This window comes from Bos javanicus, chromosome 3 (assembly GCF_032452875.1).
Source record: "Bos javanicus breed banteng chromosome 3, ARS-OSU_banteng_1.0, whole genome shotgun sequence".
Classification (NCBI taxonomy): Eukaryota; Metazoa; Chordata; class Mammalia; order Artiodactyla; family Bovidae; genus Bos; species Bos javanicus.
The window spans coordinates 42,531,971-42,556,068 of record NC_083870.1 but is presented as its reverse complement, the minus strand read 5'-3'; the positions used below and the strand labels follow the sequence as shown (position 1 = coordinate 42,556,068).

Genomic DNA, 24,098 nt, shown 5'->3' with positions numbered 1-24,098 from the left:
GCCTGTCTTGGAGAATTTTGAGCATTACTTTACTAGCATGTGAGATGAATGCAATTGTGCGGTAGTTTGAGCATTCTTTGGCATTGCCTTTCTTTGGGATTAGAATGAAAACTGACCTTTTCCAGTCCTGTGGCCACTGCTGAGTTTTCCAAATTTGCTGGCATATTGAGTGCAGCACTTTCACAGCATCATCTTTCAGGATTTGAAATAGTTCAACTGGAATTCCATCACCTCCACTAGCTTTGTTTGTAGTGATGCTTTCTAAGGCCCACTTGATTTCACATTCCAGGATGTCTGGCTCTAGGTCAGTGATCACACCATTGTGATTATCTGGGTCGTGAAGATCTTTTTTGTACAGTTCTACTGTGTATTCTTCCTATCTCTTCTTAATATCTTCTGCTTCTGTTAGGTCCATACCATTTCTGTCCTTTATCAAGCTCATCTTTGCATGAAATGTTCCTTTGGTATCTCTGATTTTCTTGAAGAGATCCCTAGTCTTTCTCATTCTGTTGTTTTCCTCTATTTCTTTGCATTGATCGCTGAAGAAGGCTTTCTTATCTCTTCTTGCTATACTTTGGAACTCTCCATTCAGATCCTTATATCTTTCCTTTTCTCCTTGCTTTTCTTCTTTTCACAGCTATTTGTAAGGCCTCCCCAGACAGCCATTTTGCTTTTTTGCATTTCTTTTCCATGGGAATGGTCTTGATCCCTGTCTCCTGTACAATGTCACGAACATTATTCCATAGTTCATCAGGCACTGTATCAGATCTAGGCCCTTAAATCTATTTCTCACTTCCACTGTATAATCATAAGGGATTTGATTTAGGTCATACCTGAATGGTCTAGTGGTTTTCCCTACTTTCTTCAATTTCAGTCTGAATTTGGCAATAAGGAGTTCATGGTCTGAGCCACAGTCAGCTCCTGGTCTTGTTTTTGCTGACTGTATAGAGCTTTTCCATCTCTGGCTGCAAAGCATATAATCAATCTGATTTTGGTGTTGACCATCTGGTGATGTCCATGTATAGAGTCTTCTTTTGTGTTGTTGGAAGAGGGTGTTTGTTATGACCAGTGCATTTTCTTGGCAAAACTCTATTAGTCTTTGCCCTGCTTCATTCTGTATTCCAAGGCCAAATTTGCCTGTTACTCCAGGTTTTTCTTGACTTCCTACTTTTGCATTCCAGTCCCCTATAATGAAAAGGACATCTTTTTTGGGGTGTTAGTTGTAAAAGGTCTTGTAGGTCTTCATAGAACCGTTCAACTTCAGCTTCTTCAGCGTTACTGGTTGGGGCATAGACTTGGATTACTGTGATATTAACATCTTACTGATTTCCAATTTAACAGGAAAAAGGGTCAGCTCCTCTCAGAAAAATCCACAAAGTCTTGGCCTTACCTTGATTAAATTCATATTTGCATGTTTCCAGCCCCCCAAACAATTATTTTAAGTAAGTCCAACCTAGATCACATACCTACCTCCAAAATCTGGGATGATCTCCATTCCATTCAAAACATGAGGACAAAAGGCACAGGGAACATTGTTCCCTAGAGAAAAAGTATAGGTTTATTATTAGAAGAAAAGAGAATGAATCTTGGATGGCAGTTTCAGAAAAACATCTACTACATTGGCATTTGGGCTTCCCTGGTGGCTCAGATGGTAAAGAATTCTCCTACAATGTGGGAAACCTGAGTTCAGTCTCTGGGTTGGGGAAATCCCCTGCAGAAGGGAAAGGGTACCCACTTCAATATTCTTGCCTAAAGAATTCCATGGACAGAGAGGAGCCTGACAGGCTACAGTCCATGGGGTCACAAAGAGTTGGACGTGACTGAGTGACTAAGCACATTGTCATTTAATTTAATGGCAGTTATTATTATTGTATGCATTTTTAGATCACTTACAAAATCCTATTAATCCCATTATGTAAAAAAAAAATCATTCTATTTAACAACTTTACTCAGAAAATATATTTGTATTTCCAGTTTCGGATATTGTAATATACCCCCCTTCCCTTGCTTCAAGGTGGGCATAGTGAGCAAGAATTCCATCACATAGCTAAGTGGCACTCTCATCTGACTTTTTGTTTGTTTGTGTTTTGTTTTTGTTTTCTTGGTTTTGAATCCTTACTTCTTCATTTAACTTTTATGAACCTCAGTTTTCTTGTCATTTTCTAGGGAGTGAGTGAGTAAAAGTCACTCAGTCATGTCTGATTCTTTGTGACTCCGTGAACTATACAGTCCGTGAAATTCTCCAGGCCAGAATACTGGAGTGGGTAGCCGTTCCCTTCTCCAGGGGATCTTCCCAACCCAGAGATGGAGCCCAGGTCTCCCACATTTCAAGCAGATTCTTTACCTTCTGAGCCACCAGGAAAAGGAGTGACCCAACCAAATTTCTTTACTTTTGACCAAGGTATTTCTACTCCTTGTAGAATATAATCAATTATTATAACTTTGCTTCCTTCCTTCCTTCCAGAAGCCAGAACCTGTTACTTTTTTTAGTAACTTTTAAAAAATATTTTTGTATCTAAGTTATTTTTGGTTGTTTTTGTTTAGCTGCTAATAACTATATAGAAACCACCACTTCTGTTTTCTCCTTTTTCATTTTGACTCTAAAGGGAAAAACAGGGTACATATAGGTGTTCATTGTAGGTTCCGCAGGAACTGAAATAAGGTGCATGGGCATCTTGGATGTTGTGACTATGGAAGGAGTCAGCCTAGATCTTTGCAAATAAAGAGGGAATGATGGAGTTAGGAAAGATTAAGGAAGCTATCTCTCCAACAGGTGGGTACTAAGGAATTCCTTTTTTTAAACTTTATTTATTTAGACTGTGCTGCGTCTTCGTTGCTGTGTGTGGTCTTTCTCTAGCTGTGGCGACCCGGGCTGCTTTCTAGTTGCGGTGTGTGGGCGCTCGCTGTGGTGTCTTCTCTTGCTGCAGAGCATGGGCTGCACAGCTTGCGGGCTTCAGTAGTTGTGGTGCGTGGGCTTAGTTGTCCCGTAGCATGTAGAATCTTCCTGGACCAAGGATTGAACCCATGTCCTGTGAGTTGGCAGGCAGATTCTTAACCACTGGGCCACCAGGGAAGGCCATGGAAATCTTAACGCATGGGTAATTGTGCTGAAGAGCAGAGGGTCTGCAAAAATTGTTCATAACAACACAACCCTGAGGTGTAGATAGGTAGAACTATTGGTTCCATTTTATGCACAAGAAAACTCAGGAAGAGAGATTAAGTCATGGAGCCAGGATTCAAATTTCCTAATTCATTGTCAAAGCCTAAATTCTCAAAATTGAAAATCTCTTCACAAACTTCAGGAATTAAGACACCTACAATTCTCTTGCTTTCTTGCTTTAGATTTCTTGTGCTGCTGTCCACGGGGTCACAAATAGTTGGATACGACTGAGCGACTGAACAACAGCAACAAGAAGAAATCCAAGTCTTGGGGTGGTTTGAAGTCTTATAAATACCTCTGGATCAAAATTATATCCTTTTTTTCCAGATCTTACTCAAATCTCAGTTATTATTTAGCCTCTGGTATCTCCGTGAAAACGTATTTGTAGCTGCACAAAGAAATAAAGCTTTACATGAACAGCTTCTATTAGAGCAATAATTATAGTAGTGACCATATTGCAATCATGATGCGAGAGGAATATGGCTTTGAGCACTTTATGCTTATTATCTCCTCTCATCCTTTCCACAACCTGATGAGGTAGACTACCATTATTTCTACTGTAAGTATATAATATTGTTATGTAATAAAATTCTTAGAGTACATGTATGGTCATTACACCATATTTATATAATAAAACTACAACTCTGGATATGTGACAAGTTTAACAGATATTTACTTAATGAAAACAAAAAGGGGTTAATTAGCAATTATCCTGCTGCAGCTTTAGCCCTTCAAGAGTTCCTGGGAAAAAAGGAGCTGTCCTCTATCGGTGCTCTGTCAGAGGTGGTTTCAATTGACTTAGATGGTTTTCTTTCTTTCTTTCTTCTTCCAAAATGATTCAGTTTCAGAATTGTTCTTTAATCTTTGATATCTCCATTAAGAAGAGTTTCTATCGAGTGCTTCAAAAGGACACAGTTCGAGGGAGCACTGCTTGTCCCCAGCTGGCCAGTGAAGTGGAGGAGGCAGGCATCTCAGCCAGCCCCTGAATGCTCGCTCAGAAGTGCAGGCTGATGGGCAGGCATATGCCAAGAACCCACCTCCTTTCTACCACACTACTCTCTTTTCACTGGGTTTCTGTGTGTCCTTTGCAGTCCAACCTGTAAACTACTTTGAGACAAAGATAGATCCATCTCTGGCCAATCTAGGAATAAATTAATTCCCTTGCTAAAAAAAAAAAAAATACGAGAGAACCTTTAAATATTGAACTCGTAGGTCAGAAATTTGAAATTCCTTTCCTCTCAGATTAAAATCCTTTGACTTTGTCTGAAGCCATTGCATTAGGTGACAGGTTTTTTTTGTTGTTGTTTAGTTGCTGTCATGTCCAACTCCTTTACTTCTCTGCTAATTTGCCAGCTGTGAACTTTGGTAACTTTAGGAGATTTTTATGTGGTTGAACAAGCGATAAGAATGGACCAAGTTGACAAAATGGGTAAGTTTAACAAAAATATGGGACCTTCAGTTTGATACTACATTGTTGATGACAGTTATTTGACTCTTCACAGTCCAGTCATAATGAGACAGAATACTATATAAGCAAAGACCACAGGAAGGATTGACAGTAAGTGTCAAGAGGGTGTGGAGGAAGTGGGTTACAATTTCTTTTCCCAACTTGTAGTGTCTTCTCTCATCTTTTAAGAATTCAAAGAAAAGTGCACGAAGCCCTGATGTATTCAGGAACAACAGTAACAAAAATAAATTAGGTTTACTGAAAGATGCAACCAACACTTTTTGACCTTTTTTCCATTTACAGGGACCTGCCCCCTCCACCAAGCTCTCTTTATTTTCTTCTCAAATGTTATTTCATGTCATTGTGTCAGGCTTAGGCTATTGGAAAAACTTACGTCCTCTGTAATTAAAGTTTTAAATAACATGCAGTTTACCCTGTTATTAAAAAAAAACTCAGGACCTCCCTGGTGGTGCAGTGGATAAGAATCCACCTGCCAGTGGAGGGGACATAGGTTCAATCCCTGGTCCAGGAAGATTCCACATGCCTCTGGGAAACTAAGCCCATGTACAGTTATTGAGCCTGCATGCTGAGAGCCCATGCTTCTCGCAACAAGATAAGCCCACACATAACTAAAATAGCCCCTGCACGCCACAACTAGAGAAAGCCCAGGTGCAACAGTGAAGACCCAGCACAAACAAAAACTAAACGAATAAATAAATTTTTAAGAATCAGCTGCCTTTTCTGAGGGGAAGACTGTCGAGGATCCTTAATTTCTATCCTTCTGTAGAAGGATAAAAGGACAGATAAACTTAAGTAAATCCGGGGTGTAGAGCTCCTTTAAAATGTGAGGACCTTGTCAACGGGTTAAAAAAAAAAAGTTGGTTTTGTTCTAAATATCCTCTCTGGGGCCCATTATGCATAATAAGGGGCCACAGCCCATTTGCAAGGCCTCTGAATGAACTCCATTCATTCTGTACTTGGAAATGTTTCTTCAGCCACAAAAAGAAACAATAGTTATAACCTAATTTCTTTGGCACCAATATCAGCAGAGGAAAAACCAAAAGACCATTATGAAAACTCTAGTAACTTCTCTTGGTGATTATGTAATTCTGTATTCATTGATCATATTTGTGTATTCAAATAAGGACTTTTTAAAAAAGATTATAAAGCAGTTTGGTAATGGTATAATATCACATTTCATGTATTGAGCAACATCTTAAAAATGGAGTGCTTCAAAGTAATTTGCTTGTTATAGTTATTAAAGATTATAAAAAACAAAACAAAACACACTAACATGCACCCTAAGGCTTTCAGGGAAAAGCTTTTGTATTTTTAATTACTGTGTTTTAAAATCCGATAAGAATTCAAACTACAATTTTGTCAAGTAAATCCATTCATCAGTTTCCACATTTACCTGTAAAAGTCAGTGGAAGATAATACATCTGGAAATAGCAGTCATGGAGTGGTGCCTGTTAATACCATTTCCAAGTGACTCCAGAGTGAACTATCTGAAGCGTAAGTCTGATCTAAGCATGTCATTCCTTGCTCAGTACCCTTTGTGGACTTCCCATTGCCCATAAAGGGAAGGCCCACATTCCACATGACTTTCCAGCTTCTGGCTTTTGCCTACCCACCTTGTCAGCCTCTCTCATCATCCTTCCCTCAGTGAACTCTCCTTGGTGGGCCTCGCTCTTTCTTCCACATGATGTTGCTTTTGCCTGTTCTTGCCTGAAATGCTTCCCTCCCAACCCAGTCTCCTCACTTTAATCTGACTAACCTTTATTAACCTTTGAAGTCTAGAGCCCATGCTCTGCAGATTCCCAATCACTGGACCACCAGAGAAGTCCTTGGAACTAGATTGTGAAGGACTTTCTAAACTGTGCTTTCAAGAGTTTGAACAGGAAAATGATATCAGCTTTATGTTTTAAAAGTTTGAAGGATGGTTTGAGCCTTCAAAGAATGTTTAACATACCCATGTAAATTAATGGTCACTGAGCTGGGAAAGATTGAAGGCAGGAGGAGAGGGGGATGACAGAGAATGAGATGGTTGGATGGCATCACCAACTCAATGGACATGAGTTTGGGTAAGCTCCAGGAGTTGGTGATGGACAGGGAGGCCTGGCGTGCTGCAGTTCATGGGGTCAGACACTACTGAGCGAATGAACTGAACTGAAACTGAGCTAGGAAATAGCACACTAGTCCTTTTGATGATCCCATTTTCCATGTCTCCCAAGCCCTGTGAAAAATCACTTGCTCTGATTGCATTCTTGGAGACCCTGCTAATGCATACTGAAAAATTGCTAGCTGTCAGTATTTGGCATTATGTTGTCATTTACTTGGTGAGTGATATTAAATGTTAAAACTCAAACATCATTGAAGGGAAGTAGTGTTCAGAGTGCACACTCCAGAGAGATCTGGTTTAAAATTCTTGCTATGCCACTTACTAGCTGTAACAGATATGAAAAACTATTTAGACAAGTCACTTAGCAAAATAAACTCGAAATGAGGGATGGGAAGATAAAGCAGTTTGCCAAGCATGATATTTCTTTGAATTTGAGAGAGTCGTTTAAAAATCCAAGTGAATCCTGGGCTTCCCTGATGGCTCAGTGGTAAAGAATCTGCCTACCAATGCAGGGGATATGGGTCTGATCCCCAGTCCTGGGATCCCCCAGGTCACAGAGCAACTAAGCCTGTGTGCCACAACCTATTAAGCCTGTGCTCTAGAGCCCTGGAACCACAACTTCTGAGCCCACACACTGTAACTACTGAAACCTGAGCACCCTAGAGCCTGTGCCCTACAACAAAGAAGCCACCACAATAAGTCCGTGCACTGCCACTGAAGAGTAGGCCCCGCTTGCTACAACTAGAGAAAAGCCTATGCAGCAATGACGCAGCACAACCAAAAATGAACAAATAAAATTCTTTAAAAAAAAAAATCCAAGCGATTCTTGCCTTCTCTTCTAGCACATTTCTGTTTGTTTTAAGGTAAAAAGTATTTTTAAGTTGGGCAAAGGGATTAAGTTGGTTGGTGGTTATTGCCCCAAATTTTCTGCACAGTTATTTCTCCAAAAAAGCACACTATGTTTATCTTACGGCTTGAAGCACCCCTCTGGTACAAAAGCATGTGAAAAACAGACTAGGAATTATCAGAAATGTAATGATAAACTCATCAGAGCAGAAGTTCTACATTAATCTTCAGCCACGATCTACAGTGTTCAAGGTGAGTTTTAAAAAAAAAAATCAAAAACCACAATGAAGTACCATTTCACGCCAGTCAGAATGGCTGCGATCCAAAAGTCTACAAGCAATAAATGCTGGAGAGGATGTGGAGAAACGAGAACCGTCTTACACTGTTGGCGGGAATGCAAACTAGTACAGCCACTATGGAGAACAGCATGGAGATTCCTTAAAAAATTGGAAATAGAACTGCCATACAACCCAGCAATCCCACTGCTGGGCATACACACCACCGAGGAAACCGGAATTGAAAGAGACACGTGTACCCCAATGTTCATCGCAGCACTGTTTATAATAGCCAGGACATGGAAGCAACCTAGATGTCCATCAGCAGATGAATGGATAAGAAAGCTGTGGTACATATACACAATGGAGTATTACTCAGTCATTAAAAAGAATACATTTGAATCAGTTCTAATGAGGTGGATGAAACTGGAGCCGATTATACAGAATGAAGTAAGCCAGAAAGAAAAACACCAATACAGTATACTAACGCATATATATGGAATTTAGAAAGATGGTAACGACAACCCTGTATGTGAGACAGCAAAAGAGACACAGATATAAAGAACAGACTTTTGGACTCTGTGGGAGAGGGAGGCGAGGGATGATTTGGGAGAATGGCATTAAAACATGTATAATATCATATAAGAAATGAATCACCAGTCCAGGTTCGATGCAGGATACAGGAAGCTTGGGGCTGATGCACTGGGATGACCCAGAGGGATGGAATGGGAAGGGAAGTGGGAGGGGGTTCAGGATGGGGAACACGTGTACACCCATGGCGGATGCATGTTGATGTATGGCAAAACCAATACAATATTGTAAAGTAAAAAAAAAAAAAAAATCCAGCTCAATATTGTTACATTTGTTACAGTTCAGTGTGTTACATCATTCCCCTCTTTCACCATCTCTGCTGCAGCTGCTGCTGCTGCTAAGTCTCTTCAGTTGTGTCCGACTCTTAGCGACCCCATGGACTGCAGCCCACCAAGCTCCTCCATCCATGGGATTTTCCAGGCAAGAGTACTGGAGTGGAGTGCCATTGCCTTCGCCATCTCTAAAACCAGATTATTCTGACTTTCCTGGCTTCACCATTGTCCCAGTTACTCTTACAGAAATCTCAGGAAGCACACCAGCTTATCTCTCTTTCTTGTCTCCCCCTAGATATTTTAGCTAAACACATCAGTCTTTTTCCACAGAATCCACATTAAACATGTAATTCTTTTTTTAAAATGTGAATTTATTTATTTTAATTGGAGGCTAATTACTTTACAATATTGTATTGATTTTGCCATACATCAACATGAATCCGCCATGGATGTACACGTGTTAAACACGTAATTCTTTTTCTCACTGCCTTTTTTTTCCCATTAATGTTCTGCTGTCAGCTGTTCTATTTTTATTATTATTAGTTGTTTCCTGGACCATCACTTGGTTTGTGGACAGGTTTCCTCCATTCATCTTCTTTCCCCTTTCATTTAGCCTATGTACACAGTTTGTTCATTTTTCTCATGATAAATACAAAATTAAATATTTTCAAGACAGGCCTTTCCCACCATATTATGTTGACCTTCCTTTCCAACCTAATCTTTTCCTACTCTCTATATGGAGAAGGCAATGGCACCCCACTCTGGTACCCTTGCCTAGAAAATCCCATGGACAGAGGAGCTTGGTAAGCTGCAGTCCATGGGGTTGCTAAGAGTTGGACACGACTGAGCGACTTCACTTTCACTTTTCACTTTCATGCATTGGAGAAGGAAATGGCAACCCACTCCAGTGTTCTTGCCTGGAGAATCCCAGGGACGGGGGAGCCTAGTGGGCTGCCGTCTATGGGGTCGCACAGTCGGACACGACTGAAGCGACTTAGCAGCAGCAGCAGCAGCAGCATATGGTCCATATTCTATGGCCAAACTGAACTGTCCACTCCTCGCCGACCACCCTCAAGCTTTTTTATCTCCTAACCTCACCATGAACTATTCCCACTGTGTCTCACTATTGTGTCCATTTTCAGAGCCTGTCTGAAAGGCTTTCTCCACCATAAATCCTTAAATGAGCATTTCAACTGAAGGTACAGGTTTTCTTTCTCCTTTTGTTTATTCATTCATGGAACAAATATTTATCAAATATCTAATATGTATCAAATGAGTAAAGTCCTTGGACTTTAACAATGACTTGGGACAGAATTGGAACACACCCTAATGGGGCTTTTAATCTAACATAAAAGAAAACTTGATAACTTTTTTCAAGTGTCATGGGTTTTACAAGACTCTGTGCAGCATGTTTAAAAGAGTATAACTTAAGCTGAGGGTCAGGTATGGGTTCTCTGAGAGGAGGTGCAGAAAGAGATCTGGAAAATGAAGATGTAGCTAGGCAGAGTGGGAGGGGATGGAAGAAATTTGGGGACATGACAGTGTTCTAGGCAGAGCAAACAGCACATGCAAAAGCCATGAAGTAGGAATGAGCATGGCATATTTAAGAACTGAGAAAAGGCCAGTTCGAATAGCCAGATGGATGTAACATGAACCGTGGGACAGGGGAAACTGAGACATTAGCTGATTCATGTCTGTTCCTAAGTCTTCTTTTGTCTTTATGTCACTTATTCATATTTCTACCTCAGTTAAGAGAGACTCATTCATGGAGCAATGCCTAAAGCTCTGCCTCTTTGCTCCTTCTAGTCATAGTCCAAGAATCATGTGACCCGCACCTTAGAGAGGTAACCTACCACGAGCTGGAGTCTAGTCCTAAGCAGTACAGGTTAAGAATCTCAAGTTGACTCACTAACTAAATCTTGCTTATTAACCAAAGAAATATGGTTTATGCATTATAATAATGAGAATTTATCCAGTTATTATTTTGAATCAATAGGATGTGTTCATATCAAAGAGATTTTACTGTACTAGCGTACTATATATAGTAATTGCCCTCTGCTTTTCCCCCAGAGCATATTGGACACCTTCCTACATGAGGGGCTCATCTTCCGGTATCATAACTTTTTGCCTTTTCATACTGGTCATGGGATTCTGGTGGCAAGAATACTGGAGTTGTTTGCCATTGCCTCTTCAAGTGGTTCACGTTTTGTCAGAACTCTCCACTATGACCTTTCCATCTTGGCTGGCCCTGCACAGCATGGCTCGTGGCTTCATTGATTTATGCAAGCCCCTTCACCAGGACAAGGCTGTGACCCACGAAGGGAACAGAACTAGAAGGTGCACTCATTCCTTTGTAGGGTATGATCCAGACTTTTCATGTATCACTTCTCCTCATGTACCTTTAGCCACAGTTTAGTCAATTGGGTCACATGTAGCTGGAAAATATACTGGAGCAAGTGGTCTGTGGCTGAAACTTGTAAGATTTTACTATTAAAGGAATTGGACTTTTGAAGGACAACTGACAATCTTAGTCATTGTCCCCTGTTATCAGCAAAGTAAATGTTCTCTGAGCACCTTCATTCCTCCTTTACCTCCCAGTAAATTTCTGTTTAGGCCGAAATTGGGTCATATGGTCACCTCTAGAGACAAGGAAGCTGAAGAAACAGGAAACAGGTTTTACATGATTGGCTTTGACCAAAGGCTCCCAAAGTTTCTTGGTTCACAGCTCCCTTGGGATCTCAGTAAATATTTTCATGGTGCCAAGTGAAAGTCATTCAGTCGTGTCTGACTCTTTGCGACCCTATGGACTTCAGTCCATGGAATTCTGCAGGCCAGAATACTGGAGTGGGTAGCCTTTCCCTTCTCCGGGGAATCTTCCCAACCCAGAGATCAAATCCAGGTATCCTGGATTGCAGGCAGATTCTTTACCAGCTGAGCCACCAGAGAAGCCTAAGAATATGGGGGTGGGTAACCTAACCCTTTTCCAGCATATTTCCCACCCCAGGAATTGAACCAGGGTCTCTGCATTGCAGGCGGATTTTTTACCAACTGAGCTATCAGGGAAGCCCCAAGAAATACAGAATAATTCCATTTACAACTTAGTAGCCATTTGAATAAATTATGCACATAAATTGAAAGAACAATAATAGCCATGTGTTATTAATGAGAATTCTGTATTGGGTTCTCCATAACTTCTCAAACACTGGAATCACACTGGTCATTGCCATTTCTCATTCTACATGCATTTCACGCCACACTTTCTTTTTCAGTCGGCAACCACTGAAAATCCAGTTTTCCAGTGATATGGCAGAGTCTACAGGTGTGAAAACTGCACCTTAAGCTAGTAGTGTGTGCTGTCCAACAGATACTGAGCTCCACTGTGTTCCCCTTGAAAATGAAAATATGCTATGGCCCCCAGTGAGTTTACTCCAGTGTCCTTGGAAACTGGGCATACAGTTTGGGAATCACAGGTTTAAACTAATCATGACCCATTATGTGAAGCGGGACATACTGCTCCCCATGCAAGAATCAGTTTTCTTTTAGAGAAAAAGAAGGGATAGTGGAAATTGTTTAGGAAACTAACAATTGCTTCCTCAGTCTGCCCTAGCCCGACTATGTACTCTTTTAGAAGAGAGGCCATGGCTGCTTTTAACTGCTGTTTTGTGTTTAGCACAGTTCTTGCTACTTAGAAGGAGTTCAATGCACGTTTATTAAATGAATGGAGAAATGAAGACCATGTGGTTAACAGTATGGTTGATTCTATTCACCACAGAATGCCAGAGTTTAGGAAATTTGTTCCCTATACAATGAGTCTCTATGTGAATTCAAGGGCATGGACTTTGGCTTCCTTATTTCTTAGAGCTCAGAGCCCAATAATGATTTGGCATATTGTAGGTGATAGAGAGTGTTCGTTGGATGAATGAGTGCATGTCTCAGTGAGAGCTGATTCTGTCTGCAAAACCATTATGAAGGCATTTCATTACACTGATAATGAAAATGCTTATTAGTGAGCTCTCAATATAAATGCCCATACTGACTGCCAAGAAAGAAAACCACTCCATCTTATCACTATGGATCTAAGGCTTTCTTTTATTACCACAGTCACCACTAGAAAAACTGACAAAAAAGAGAAAAGCAGAACTTTTTTGAGATAGGAGAAGGACTTTTTCTGCGATGGTTTTACATTGTCAGCAGCTAAACTGTTTCACAATTAAGGATCATTACATAAAGACTAGAAAGTGACATTTTACACAAAAGCCATGAAGCTTTATAAGTATGATAGCTATTTGAGCAAAATCTGTCTTTCTCCTCTTGTCTTCTCAGCTCAAATTTATTTTTCTGTATTTTTGTGTTTTTGCCACAGAGAAAGCCATTGATGCTTTTTGCCCTTGGTTTCCCTCATAATAAAGTGTGTAATTCTGTGACACTCTATAGAAGAATTTGCATGCACTGGCATGTTAGAGTTATGCTTACATCTAAAATTTGCCTGTGGTTATCTTACTTTTCTAGTAGTATATTTAGAAAATTATTTATGTATCTGTCTCTATCACTAAATCAAAAGTGTTTTGAAGGCAGGGTCTACGTCCTTTTCATTTTCTATCTGGGGCTTCCCTGGTGGCTCAGACCATAAAGAATCCACCTGCAATGCAGGAGACCTGGGTTCAATCCCTGGGTTGGGAAGATCTCTTGGAGAAGGGAATGGCAACCCTTTTTAATTGGAAGAATGTTGTGCTGCTATTTAGTCACTAAATCAAGTCTGACTCTTGCGACTGCTTTGTCCATGGGAATTCCCAGGCAAGAATACTGCAGTGGGTTGCCATTTCAGGATCAAACCCACATCTCTTGCATTGGCAGGCGGTTTCTTTACCACTGAACCACCTGGGAAGACCTAATAGAAAAACATTAACAAACAAAAGAATAAATAAGTAAAATATTCAGAGGAGCCTGGTGGGCTACAGCCAAATGGGGTCACAAAAGAGTCAAACATGACTTAGTGATTAAACAGCAGTGCAGTATTCCCTTCTACAAGGGATCTTCCCAACCCAGGGATTGAACCCAGGTCTCCTGCATTGCAGGTGGATTCTTTACCACTTGAGCCACCAGGGAAACCCATTTTAAAATATGTTAATTATTTCCTTCATAGTAAAAACTCAAGATTTGGTATCCAACATTAAAGATAACTATATTTTTCCATTTACAAAGCAATGAAAGTAAGTTCTGATTTCCCTTAGTTTATAGGAATACTGAAGGAATTAAAGTAGAGATGATTTTGGCTCTCACAAAATAAACACACAGTGAGTACTTAACAAAACACTGCAAGGGAACACTTCATGCAAAGATGACCTCAATAAAGGACAGAAATAGTATGGATCTAACAGAAGCAGAAGATATTAAGAAGAGGTAGCAAGAATACACTATATAAAAAGAAGAACTATATAAAAAGGATCTTCATGACCCAGATAATCACAATGGTATGTTCATTCACCTAGAGCCAGACATCCTAGAATGCGAAGTCAAGTGGGCCTTAGGAAGCATCACAATGAACAAAAGCTAGTGGATGTGATGGAATTCCAATTGAGCTATTTCAAATCCTAAAAAATGATGCTGTGAAAGTGCTGCACTCAATATGCCAACAAATTTGGAAAACTCAGCAGTGGCCACAGGACTGGAAAACATGTTTTCATTCCAATCCCAAAGAAAGGCAATGCCAAAGAATGCTCAAACTATCGCACAATTGCATTCATTTCACACGCTAGTAAAGTAGTGCTCAAAATTCTCCAAGCCAGGCTTCAGCAATACATGAACCATGAACTTCCAGATGTTCAAGCTGGTTTTAGAAAAGGCAGAGGAACCAGAGATCAAATTGCCAACATCTGTTGGATTATTAAAAAAGCAAGAGAGTTCCAGAAAAACATCTATTTCTGCTTTCTTGACTATGCCAAAGCCTTTGACTGTGTGGATCACCACAAACTGTGGAGAATTCTTCAAGAGATGGGAATACCAGACCACCTGACCTGCCTCCTGAGAAATCTGTATGCAGGTTAAGAAGCAACAGTTAGAACTGGACATGGAACAACAGACTGGTTCCAAATCAGGAAAGGAGTTATGTCAAGGCTGTACATTGTCACCCTGCTTATTTAACTTATATGCAGAATACATCATGAGAAACAGTGGCCTGAATAAAGCACAAACTGGAATCATGATTGCTGGGAGAAATATCAATAACCTTGGATATACAGGTGACACCACCCTTATGGCAGAAAGGGAAGAAGAACTAAAGAGCCTCTTGATGAAAGTGAAAGAGGAGGGTAAAAAAGTTGGCTTAAAGCTCAACATTCAGAAAACTAAAATCATGGCATCTGGTCCCATCACTTCATGGCAAATAGATAGGAAAACAGTGGCAAACTTTATTTTTCCGGGCTCCAAAATCACTGCAAATGGTGATTGCATCATGAAATTAAAAGACGCTTCTCCTTGGAAGAGAAGTTATGACCAACCTAGACAACATATTAAAAAGCAGAAACATTACTTTACCAACAAAGGTCCATCTAGTCAAGCCTATGGTTTTTCCAGTAGTCATGTATGGATGTGAGAGTTGGACTATAAAGAAAGCTGAGCACCGAAGAACTGATGCTTTTGAACTGTGGTGTTGGAAAAGACTCTTGAGAGTCCCTTGGTCTGCAAGGAGATCTAACCAGTCCATCCTAAAGGAAATCAGTCCTGAATATTCATCAGAAGGACTGATATTGAAGCTGAAACTCCAGTACTTTAGCCACCTGATGTGAAGAACTGATTCCTTTGAAAAGACCCTGATACTGGGAAAGACTGAAGGCAGGAGAAGAAGGTGATGACAGAAGATGAGATGGTTGGATGGCATCACCGACTCAATGGACATGAGTTTGAGTAAACTCTGGGAGCTGGTAATGGACAGGGAGGCCTGGTGTGCTGCAGTCCTTGGGAGCTGCAAAGAGTCGGACACGACTGAGCGACTGAACTGAACTGAACTGAACATTTACTAGATGTAGGTCAGTGTCCAGACATCAGACTCATGTTGCAGTTAATTTTATATTCCTAAACTTATATTTTAAATGCATTTAAAGAATTTTTTCTGAGCACAAATGAAATACATGTGCTGGTTGCAAACAATTCAATCCTTAGAAAAATATTTAACAAAAATATCAGAGATGACTTCTGTTGATAGTTCAAAGTAATTCCTACAATTTTTTTCTGTGGATTTATACATGCATAATATTGTCACAAAAACAGTAATAATATTTTTACAATTTTGAGGGGCAACTCTATAAATGAAATTGAATTATACTGTGCACCCTATTTTGCAATTTCTTTTTTTTCATGTAATGTATCTAAACTTTCAAGTGTAAAAGATCTTTCAAATAGTAAATATAAATTTCCCTCATTCTGTGTAATTGCTAGATCTTGTGTTTAGATATTCATAGAACCCTGTACTCTTACTTTGAATTACTTATTGCAGTTTTAATTTGAATTATTATTTATAAAATTGTAGGTTTTTTCCTGTCTCCCTAAGCAAGTTGTGCATTCCGTGAGTAACACACAGTATCTGAAACATACACACATAATGTCTGTAGATGCTATGAGTGAATGCATGAATGCGTGGACGGTGGGCTTCTGTCCCAGGACTCTCTTTACAAAACCTGTGCTCTTGCCATATTTCATGCTGCCTCCCCTTCATGGTTCTTGTAAATGTTTTGAAAATTTTCGTTTTCTTCTTATTTATGCTTACATTAGTTTCAGCTTTGTTTAGTATGTTGTAGGTCAATGTGCAGACAGAGAAATAAGCATTTTAGATATTCAGAAGTATAGGAATAATAATTACACAATGATAAACCTAATCAGCATTTTAAACCACTAAAGTCATTGGAGGCTGTGTGTGTGTGCTAAGTCACTGTAGTCCTGTTCAACTCTTTGTGACCTATGGACTGTAGCCTGCCAGGCTCCTCTGTCCATGGGGTTCTCCAGGCAAGAATACTGGAGTGGGTTGCCGTGCCCTCCTCCAGGGGATCTTCTGGACTGAGAGATCGGACCCGCCTCTCTTTCCTCTCCTGCATTGCAAGCAGGTTCTTTACCACTAGAGCCACCTGGGAAGCCCCCATTGGAGCTTTCTACTCTTCAGAATTAAAAAGACAATAATAAACATTCACAAAGCAGCTTTATTTCACTTTTCTGACATATTTCTTGGTCCAGTCTCTTTACTCATTCAAGAAGAAAAAGTTTCTAAACTAAAATAGTTATATAAATTAAATGATAAATGGCAGAGACTGATAGTTATCCCCCAATAGTTGTTCCCAGAGTTGTAGAAGGTCAGATTTGTGACCATTTGCAACAGACATTTTATTTCCAGCTTGCAAGCAGGCATGGCCAGCAGCATACAAATGGAAGTGTCTTTTGGCAGTTTTTTAATTCATTCATTAATTAATTATTGGCTGCACTGGGTCTTCGTTGCTGCACACAGGCCTTCTCTAGTTGCAGAGAGCAGGGGTTAACTAACTCTCTGGTTGCAGTGCACAGGCTTCTCATTGCAGTGACTTGTTGCCGAGCACAGTCTCTTAAGTGCATGGGCTTTAGTAGTTGCAGCATGCAGGCTCAATAGTTTTGGCTTTCTGGCTTTAGAGCACAAGCCCAGCAGGTGGAGCACACAGGCTGCGACATGTAGAATTTTCCTGGAGCAGAGATGGAACCCATGTCCCCTGGGTTGGCAAGCAGATGCTTTATCCACTGCACCCCCAGGGAAGTTCCTCTTGTGGCAGTTTTCATGAGCATTCTTCAAAAGAGAGCAAGATGCAGGCCCCTTTACTCTTATCCCCTGAGCCTTCCCCTGTTTGCTCCACTGGAATGTGATGCTGCCATCTTAGACCAGGAGGTTGAAGCCCCGCAGTTCAGAATATCAAGATGAATGAGTTCTTGGCAATATGGGTCATAGTGCCAGTCATGAACCACTTCCTGGAATTTTCTATGAGGCAAAAACAAATTTCTCTCTTTATTAAGCTATTGTTTCTGTCATTTACTCCCAACGCTAATCTAAGCTAATCCAGATGCTGAATCTGGAATTTCCAAGAAATTCCCAATTTTATGACTTGTTATTTGACATATATAAAGAGCCCCCACCAAAAGCATTTCACCAAAGGAACTATATGTGACACTACTCCTTATTTATTAAGAAAAAAATAAGGGCTAGAAAAGTTTCAATTAAGATTCCAGGTCCATTGTGCTTCATAAGAGACTGCATTTATATGCTAATTGACAAATAATAAAATAGAACACAAGGTCAGTAATAGCATGTCTTTGTATACAGCTCTGTTATTTGTTTCAAGATATTAATCTCATCTAATCCCTCAAAACCACTCATAGAGTAGGTGCATAGATGATAAAACTGAACCCCAGAAAGCATCATCTGTACAAGGTAACAGGACTAGAGAGTGGACTAGTTTCTGGGTTTTAGTTCTTTATGCTTTTTATCATATTGTTTATCAATCTTGTCAAGCCTCATCATAAAGTATATTATTTTGCATTTTATTAACCAAGTTTGATAAATAATCTTTTTCATTTTCATTGCAGACTATAGGATGTCCTTTTCACATCCATATCTGCACAACTGAGAGGAGAGCATGAGCATCAGAAAAGATTTTTGTGTATTAGTTAAGTACTGCTTCTCTCTCCCTTTGGGAAGAAGGAGATATTGGAAGAAAGAGAAAATAAAGAATATATCTGATCTAAAACACTCTCTTGGTTCAAGAAAACAGTAGTACCAATTACCTATACTCTTGACCTAGCTAATGGGTAATGATGTATCATTTCCAATTCTTCAAAAAAAATCAAGGAATCCTTTCATTGACCAAAGCAATATGAGTCTAACTGAAAAATCCACATGCATTAAAAAACCCAGTTGCTGATTGCAGCTTCATAGTTAGTTCAAGCTAATTTTTTTAGTGTGTAGTTTGCATTTGGGTTCATGCCCCAGTGAACTTAAATTTCAGTATTATTCAGTTTCCTGACACAACCTTAGTGAACAATATTTTGCTCCACTTCCTATGTAATTGATTAGGTAACTGCTCCATACTGCTTTTGCTGTAGCCTTAGCTCATCAGAAGGATAATCTATGTTTTAAAATAATATGACCTTGACCACTTCTCCAATGCATTTTAAAAAGAAACCATTTTGGGGGGTCTCTAATAGTTTCTTTTTTAGTTTGTCTGATTTTCTTATTACATGGTTTGTTCCTTTTTGCTTGTGTGGAATACGGACTGAATGTTGATTACTGCGAGTTTGGATTCCTTCCAGGCATTAATTCTGGGACAAGTTCTCAGTCTGTTGGCACCAAAACCTACCTCTTGTGCTGTCCTACCCTTTCCTACCCACAATATGACATAACACCCACTCTTTTCCCACCATGTAATAGGAAGGATGGGAGCTCTTTTAAGAATATCTGTAAATGTAAGCACTCACAGATTTCTGGGTAAATATAAATAAGGCCCAGGGAACTTATTAAGGATAATAAAACTAGTTGCTGTACTATCTTTTTTTAAAGGAAATATTTTAAACCACTTCCTGGCAGTTCCATCATTAGAGTTGCCTCTAACTGAATGTTCTTTAACAGCCAATTCTTAGACAACTTCCTTTTCCTCTCTTACAGCATGTAACATTTTACTTAAATGACTTTTCCTGGTATAAACTACATTTGCTTTTCAGAGGACTGGGAGATGTAACTCATTGTAGGCCCCCTGTCTTTTGCTACCTCCCACTATTGATTTGAGAGTTCAGATTCCTAGTGTTTTCACTTTCATATTTCCAAGCTATGATAACCTAAGTATGGCAAAGCTTTGAAATGAAAGTTTGAAGTCCTGAATGTTACCAGATAACCTTGGCCAATCAGTGCCCCCTACATTTTTCATTAGTAAAACATATATGTAATAACTAGCAGTCAATTGGTCTATATGTTTGTTTGGGCTTGTCTAACTAAAATCAGAGAAACAGTAATTAAATTCTAGTAATTAATGCTAAAAGAATTACAAAAGAAGGGATTTTCATCATTTAATTGACTTGGATTAAAAAAATGGAAGAACTATTCATGTGATAATGTTAGAAAAACATTATCACATGAATAGTTTGAAAAAACCAGCAACCTTTTCACTACTATATTTTTTCTGAAATGTACCTCCAGAATTACAGTGATTTTCAACAGTTCTAAGAAAGTAGGCAAAATAAAGTCATAATTATATTTAATTTGTTAAGAACCAAAAGTAAATTATCCTCTTTTATGAACTCTTGATTCTTTCCCTGCCTTGCAGACCCAACTTAATTAGGCATTAAAAACTCCTGTAATTATTTCATAATCCAACAGTTTCTACCTTCTCTGAACTGTTATATACCTCATGTATCTTATGACACTCATTTTAATTCTTCCTTATATGCAATGTTGTAATTATTCTCTAGAATTTAAAAAAAATGCTTTCCATCCTCTAAAGTGAATTTTAATTTGTTGGAAAAAAAATACTGTACGGTATCATTTACTCTGAAACTTTTATCTATTCACACAGAATAAATTTCGATAGATAAACTATGACTTAATGAGCTCTATAGTTCCTTGGCACTGGAATGTATAAACACAATTGTTGGGGCAATTCATATTAGTCTGTGAAGTAATTCATATTACTGTGAAGTAAATAAGAAAGTTATGATCAGTATCTCAAAATTATATACTATGTCCTTCAAAAGCAAATTTTGTCTTGACAAGCATAACATTCCATATAATCTACTGTAGATCCAAAGAATAAGAATCTTTGAATTATGGAGAGGGAGATAATAACTAAAGCTTTACAATCTTAATATTTTGCATTTTATTTTATTTTATTTTATTTTTTTGTATTTTTGTGATTTGTTACTTTTGCTCACCACTGTTTTTGAGGTTCTTCTGTTTATTAATGTATGTACCAGGAATTTATTCATGTTCATTGCTTTATGGTATCCCAAGACATGGCCATACCACAGTTTTTAAAAAGTTGTTTTAATGTTAATGAAAAAAATTTTTTTTGCTGTTTTTTTATTATTTTTTGTTTTTATTATTTTTTTTAAATTTTATTTTATTTTTAAACTTTATGTAATTGTATTAGTTTTGCCAAATATCAAAATGAATCTGCCACAGGTATACATGTGTTCCCCATCCTGAACCCTCCTCCCTCCTCCCTCCCCATACCATCCCTCTGGGTCGTCCCAGTGCACTAGCCCCAAGCATCCAGTATCGTGCATCGAACCTGGACTGGCATCTTGTTTCTTACATGATATTTTACGTGTTTCAATGTCATTCTCCCAAATCTTCCCACCCTCTCCCTCTCCCACAGAGTCCATAAGACTGTTCTATACATCAGTGTACATACATACAATCTTAATATTTTGCATTTTATAATGTTCTATATTTTTCAAAATGTTTTCATGTATCTCATGGAGGTAGACACAAAACATACTTCAGTGCTGCAATATATCATTTAATAATGAATATTAGGTTTTAGTTAAAATTCTTTAAGAGACAGTATAGAATGGTGGAAAATGAGAATCAAAATGCCTGAGTTTAAATCCCTGTTCTGATACAAGCTGTGTGACCTTTGTCAAATGATTTAACTTCTCTGTATCTCATCTATAAACTATATATAATTATAATAATTGGTTGTAATAATTGAATTAATACATAAAAACACTTAGAATCATGCTTAGAACTTAAGTATAATTAAATAAGTATTTTCTTTTAATTACTATTTGGGAAAATTTTTTAATATATTATAGGAGGGGGTGACAAAGGATGAGATGGTTGGATGGCATCACCGATTCAATGGACATGAACTTGGGCAAACTCCGGGGGATGGTGAAGGACAGGGAAGCCTGGCGTGTTATATTCCACATGATCGCAAAGAGCTGGACATGACTTGGCAACTGAACAAGAACAGCATTTCTAAAACAGTTGAATTCAGATTCTTTGCTATAAATTTTATATAAAAATAGATCAGCTGTAGTTGATAAAATGATTTCATTTGTCTAACTACAATGTGAGAAACATAGTTTTAATCACAGTGCCTTAAACTTTTCTATAAACTATTCCTCACCAAGCATATGGGACAATTTTTACTATATAGTTCACTTTCTATAGCTGTATAAATATTTACTGGAATGTATTCAAATTTGATCTCTTGTTTTGCTTGCTAAACTGTCTTGGGCAAGATTTTATTTGTCAGCTGAAACCTATAGAAGTAAATATATACATAAGTATGTGTATATATACATATCTATATGTACACATGTGTATATACCATATATATATATATACCATCAAAATTATGTTTTAGAAAAGATATGAAATCTCTCCAATGCCACACTGTTCCCCCCCAAATTATCCTTATAATCCCATTCTCCAGAGGTTTGTTACATATTCTCCATGGTTTTTATATAAGCATGTGATATGTCCATATGCATGCATATATGATACTTTTTTTTCCCATAAAATAAGGATTATGCCATTTGTAATAGGCTTTATGGTCTCTTATGTTTTTTTCATTAATATATCACATACATCTTACTATATTAATCCGTATAGATTTACCTTCGTTCTTTCCTTTTCATTTTTTGGTTAAAATTCAGAAGCATTTAAAGACATGTACAATTACATATGTAAATACATATATGCATAGTAAGCATCCAGACATCCACTACTCAGCTGGAGAAAAAGAACACTGCCAGTACATTGGAAATCCTATCAGTGCCTTTTACATGGTTGTGCTGGTTTTATGTCTCTGTGTGTGTGCTCAGTTACGTCAAGACTCTGTGACCCCATGAACTGTAGCCCGCCAGGCTCCTCTGTCCATGGAATTCTCCAGGCAAGAATATCAGAGTGACTTGCCATTCCCTGCTCCAGGGGATCTTCCCAACCCAGGGAGCAAACCCAGGTCTCCTGCACTGCAGGCAGATTCTTACCATCTGAGCTACCAGGGAAGCCTGGTTTCATGTCTACCCCTTCATTGAACCATTCACTTTTCAGGAGGTATATAAGCTGCTTTAAATTTTTGCTGTTACTAACACTGTTGTAATAACCACATTCTATTTTATTTTTACATTCTCATGAAATCATATCTATAGGTTGGATTCCTAGAAGTGGGATTACTAGGTAACAGGAACTGTACTTTTCAGATTTTAATAAGGAAAATTCATTTTTCAAAAATTTGCACAAATTTATACTTTCATCAAAACTTTAAAGCTTATTTTACCATATCTCACACTTGTCTAACAGTTGATATCAACCTTTAAAATTTTTCTAGTCTGATTAGAAAAATATCATATGTATTTTAATTTACATGTTTTAACTGGTGAAGTTCAGCATCCTTTTATATGTGTATTTTATTTTTGTACTTCTTTGGTGAATTACCTGTTTATACCCCAATCCCATTAGTCTATTGATTTGTATGTTTCCTTATTGATTTGTAGGAAATTTTAGTAAGGCAGATATAAATCATCTGTCTGAGTCAGAAGGATTATCTTTTGGGTGTGATTTAAAAGTTTTATTTTTTTTTGTTCATCGTTTGAATGCATGAAGGCATATGTGCCTTGAAGCTTAAGAATGAATATCTAATAAACCATCTTTTCACACTTCCATTTTCTCACAATATTTTAACATCTCACAGCAAAGATTATTTAAAGAACATGGACTACTGAATCTAGAATTGTATTTGCCATTTTGAGTTTCCATTCCTCAAAACCCACCTGCATTTTAAGTCATGCATATTTGCACTTAATTATACATCATGAGAAATGCTGGGCTGGAAGAAGCACAAGCAGGAATCAAGATTGCTGGGAGAAATATCAGTCACCTCAGATATGCAGATGACACCACCTTTATGGCAGAAAGTGAAGAGGAACTAAAAAGCCTCTTGATGAAAGTGAAAGAGGAGAGTGAAAAAGTTGGCTTAAAGTTCAACATTCAGAAAACTAAAATCATGGCATCTGGTCCCATCACTTCATGGCAAATAGATGGGAAAACAGGGGAAACAGTGTCAGACTTTATTTTTGGGGGCTCCAAAATCACTGCAGATGGTGACTGCAGCCATGAAATTAAAAGATGCTTGCTCCTTGGAAGAGAAGTTATGACCAACCTAGACAACATATTAAAAAGCAGAAACATTACTTTACCAACAAAGGTCCATCTAGTCAAGGCTTTGGTTTTTCCTGTGGTCATGTATGGATGTGAGAGTTGGACTATAAAGAAAGCTGAGCACCAAAGAACTGATGCTTTTGAACTGTGGTGTTGGAAAAGACTCTTGAGAGTCCCTTGGTCTGCAAGGAGGTCTAACCAGTCCATCCTAAAGGAAAT

The 24,098-nt window shown here is 38.5% G+C and overlaps 1 protein-coding gene across 4 annotated transcripts in view; it reads left to right on the top strand.

The window, feature by feature from the left end:
- The window catches only part of LOC133244211 (craniofacial development protein 2-like), a 76,619-nt gene extending 53,238 nt beyond the window's left edge, over nucleotides 1-23,381 (top strand). Inside the window, exons 2-4 of one of the 4 annotated variants that reach the window (XR_009735332.1) lie at nucleotides 3,343-3,719; nucleotides 4,470-4,589; nucleotides 21,527-23,381. The gene's annotated coding sequence lies outside the window, so the exon portion shown is untranslated. Of the gene's footprint in view, nucleotides 1-3,342; nucleotides 3,720-4,469; nucleotides 8,557-10,783; nucleotides 13,796-18,307 lie in introns of those variants that run through there. The other 3 variants (XR_009735330.1, XR_009735331.1, XR_009735329.1) reach the window with 3 other exon arrangements.
- The last annotated feature ends 717 nt before the right edge of the window (nucleotides 23,382-24,098 follow it).